Source organism: Sinocyclocheilus anshuiensis, unplaced genomic scaffold (assembly GCF_001515605.1).
Source record: "Sinocyclocheilus anshuiensis isolate Anshui unplaced genomic scaffold, SAMN03320099.WGS_v1.1 scaffold660, whole genome shotgun sequence".
Classification (NCBI taxonomy): domain Eukaryota; kingdom Metazoa; phylum Chordata; class Actinopteri; order Cypriniformes; family Cyprinidae; genus Sinocyclocheilus; species Sinocyclocheilus anshuiensis.
Window position 1 is genome coordinate 167,342 of NW_015557099.1, and position 3,599 is coordinate 170,940.

At 37.1% G+C, this 3,599-nt stretch overlaps 1 protein-coding gene and 1 pseudogene across 2 annotated transcripts in view; both read right to left on the bottom strand.

The window, feature by feature from the left end:
- The window catches only part of LOC107677501 (probable cation-transporting ATPase 13A3), a 47,424-nt gene extending 46,594 nt beyond the window's left edge, over positions 1 to 830 (bottom strand). For both annotated transcript variants that reach the window (XM_016472424.1, XM_016472423.1), the window contains exon 1: positions 672 to 830. The gene's annotated coding sequence lies outside the window, so the exon portion shown is untranslated. The remainder of the gene's footprint in view (positions 1 to 671) is intronic.
- Positions 1 to 3,599, bottom strand: part of LOC107677484 (transmembrane protein 44-like) — a 15,075-nt pseudogene that overhangs the window by 2,603 nt on the left and 8,873 nt on the right.

A 3,599-nucleotide genomic window follows, 5' to 3' on the forward strand; every position in this document is an offset into this window, starting at 1 on the left:
GCTTATACACATTTTCTATTGCCATTTCATGAACCTCAAATTAAACTTTTAAATATATTGCAAATACATATGAATTGCATTTACTTAAAGTAATCATTTAAATTATTTTATTTGAATGACACGTATGACATTATTTTGTGAAATACAAAAGAGGATGCCAGAATGACAGTCTCAGTCACCATTCACTTACATTGTATGGCAAAACGATGCAATTAAAGTGAATGGTGACTGAGGCTGTCAGTCCATCACATTCTGCCTAATCTTCGTTTGTTCATTTGAAGAAAATTGTCCTACAGGTTTAGAAGGACATGAGGCTGAGTAAATGATGACAGAAAAAATGGGCGAACTACCACTTTAAATCACACCGCTTGATGCAAATCCCAAAACGGAGTAAAATTCAAAGTACACATACTCCACTACAGATCACAGCACCGTTATTGACTAAACAGGCCCATATACATCAATATATTAATTAACGTTACCACAACGTTATAAAACACGATCTAGTTCATTTCAGTCATTTAATAATGAAATAAACCCCATAAACTGACCGAGGACACACGAGGAAGAAATACAGGCAGCCATGACTTCATACTCTGACACATTAATGAAGAGATCCGCGCGCGCGCGCGTGTGTATATATGTATGTGTGTGTTTTAAGTCGCACTCACCCAGAACCACCGGGAACGAGGATCACCTCTGGCTCATGCTGAGAGCGCTAGGATCGCGGACAAAGAGACGCGGGGCTCAGCTCGTGTGTACTGCTGACAGCAGATGAGTGTGAATGTGTGTGTGTGCGTGTTTAAATGTGCCTGACTGCCCAGTTCTGCCTCAGCATGTACAGGAAGTGATGCAGAGGATATGAGGTCACCGTGGAACTGCGTCAGGTGCGTGTGAGCGCGCGCTACAGGCCCATCTGGTTCCAAATCAGACCATTTATCGCTTTTAATTATAAAGCCAATATGTATATGTGTGTGTGTTTTGGAGTAAAATGTGTGACAACTTGCCCCAGGTCTCCTCCATTACATTCTGATTATTATCAATAACTTTAAAAAGTATTAAGATGTGGGAAGGATGTATTTTCAATCCTTATTGATGCTGAGAGAGTGACCCTAAGAATTATCTAATCGTACATGCTATACTGCATTAACACGCCAAAAATACTGATAAAAACTGATAGGCCTTTATTATATTCAGATAACAGCATATGCAGATCGATTGCCAAACCTTCCTCCTTTTCCATACATGTTCATCTCTACTTCCTAGATTAGTTTACTGTCTTTAAGCCTAATTTTAAAGTTACAGCGATACAATATCTGCCTTAAAATCAATATGATATGCAACCCGTGATAAGTGAAAGTGGTGAGTAGAGAAAAAGTGAAAGCTGTATTGTTTGACTGACAAGTTGTATTACATAAGAATGAGTTGCCAAGCTATTTGTCCATGTTTTATCTATTTGTCCGTTCAAAGGTCAATCTAACCTTTCAGTCCTGCTGTTTTGAAAGTCAAAATGAGGTCTAATAGTAACTGCTCTTCTATCATTTACACTGAGGATGTGATGTGACTGCCTCTTATTATAAGTGACTGAATAAATCAACTGTTTATCTGATTAGCCATGTTTTTGACGTGATGTTGGAGATCTTGTGTGTTTGTATGTGATAAAACCACAGGCTTGGAAACAGAAACGATCCATTCAAAACCACACAGGAAATGGGTGAATATGCAGCATTATGACGTTCTGATTGTCTATTCTCGAATAAAAAAACAGAAATGGATTATGAGAAAGGGCCTGAATTTAAATTTGAACTCATGCCACCTTGTTCTGCCCCTCAAGTAGTTCAAGTTGACGTATGTGCCAATCCAAAAGAAAAACAAGAGTCCTCGCGCATAACCACAGGTTCAGATGTTCTAATCTGTGCTTCGAGTCAGATGTGCAAACAGAATTCCACCTCTTTAAACAAAGCGGACAGTTTGCTTTCATTTCTCCAAGTTCAAGGGGGGAGAGGATTAACTACAAACTCAGGCCCAGTATAGACAGGCCACTCGCTGACGCCCAGGCCGAGTTCAGTGACATCAGAGAAGAGCATTATCCACGGCGTGTTACGTCAGAGGCTCTGTGAAATGATGGATCAGCAGTCTGAGTTCACATGTATGTCAAAGAGCAAATTGAAACCAGTCTGAAGATTTTTTTTTTCATGCACAAAACCCAGTGAGGAAATAAATTGTTTTTTTAAAAACTTTCTTGAGAACATATGGAGTAACTGTGACGTTTTTGTAGGTTATAGCTTAAAGGGATAGTTTACCCCAAAATAAATGTCTTCACCTTCATGTAATTCCAAACAGGTTATCACTATTAAATGTAAAAAAGCATTTGTTAACTGAAATGAAGCTGAAATAAAATATAAATGTTAGATGAAATACTTGAAGTTTAGGTTGAAGCAACAAGACTGTTAACTGGAACTAAATAAAAACTAATGCTGAACTAAAAATTAGATGAAATCAAATTAAAAGAAAACTGGGAATATGTAAAGCTAATTAAATAAAAACTATAATATTACATAAACAATACTAAAATAACACTTATTCCAAAAAGGAGGAAGGAGATATTTTAAAGGCGGTGGGGACTAAACAACTTTGGACCCCACTGACTTTCAATGGAGAGAAAAGAAAAGAAAAGAAAAGGTGTTTTCTTTTGTGTTCCACAGAACAAAGAAAGATATACAATAACATGGGGTGAGTAAAGGATGACAGAATTTTATATTTTTAACAACTTAGATTAGCAGGTCAAATCTGGACATTTTTCAGCATGAATCTGCAGAATGGATAATATACTGTTATTGTATACACTTAAAGTGTAATTAAATTAACCATTTTTTTATGTTTTTTTTTTAATACAAAAAGAATTTGCCAAGTGACTTGTGCAATAAATTGTAAGGAAAAAAAAACGAACTGTGTGTATATATACAGTGTAGCCAAAAGTTCTGGCAGTGACATAAATTTTGTGTTTTGCAAAGTTTGCTGCTTCAGTATATGTAAATTATTTTTTCCACATGTGTCTATGGTTGACTGAAAAACAATGATAAGCATATCATAAGGTTTAAAGGCCTTTATTGGCAAAAAAAACAAAAAAATACAATGAGTCAATATTAACAGTGTTGACCCTTGTTGTTCATAACCTCTGCAATTGGCTCTGGCATGCTTTATATTAGCTTCTGGGCCAAATCCTGACTGATGGCGATCCATTCTTGCCTTATTAGTTCTCAGAGTTAATCACAATTTGTGGGCTTCTGCTTGTCCACTCGTCTTTTGAGTACTGACCACAGGTTTTCTATGGGATTGAGATCCGGGGAACTGACCACAGGTTCTCTATGGGATTGAGATCCTGGCCACAGATCCAAAATTTCAATGTAATGATCTTCGAGCCATTTCTTTATCACTCTTGCTTTGTGACATGGTGCTCAATCATGATGGAAAATGCACGGATCATCACCAAATTGCTTATGGATCGTTGGAAGAAGTTTCTCTTGCAGGACGTTTTGATACCATTCTTTATTCATGGCAGTGTTTTTGGGCAGAATTATGAGAGAGCCCACTCCCTT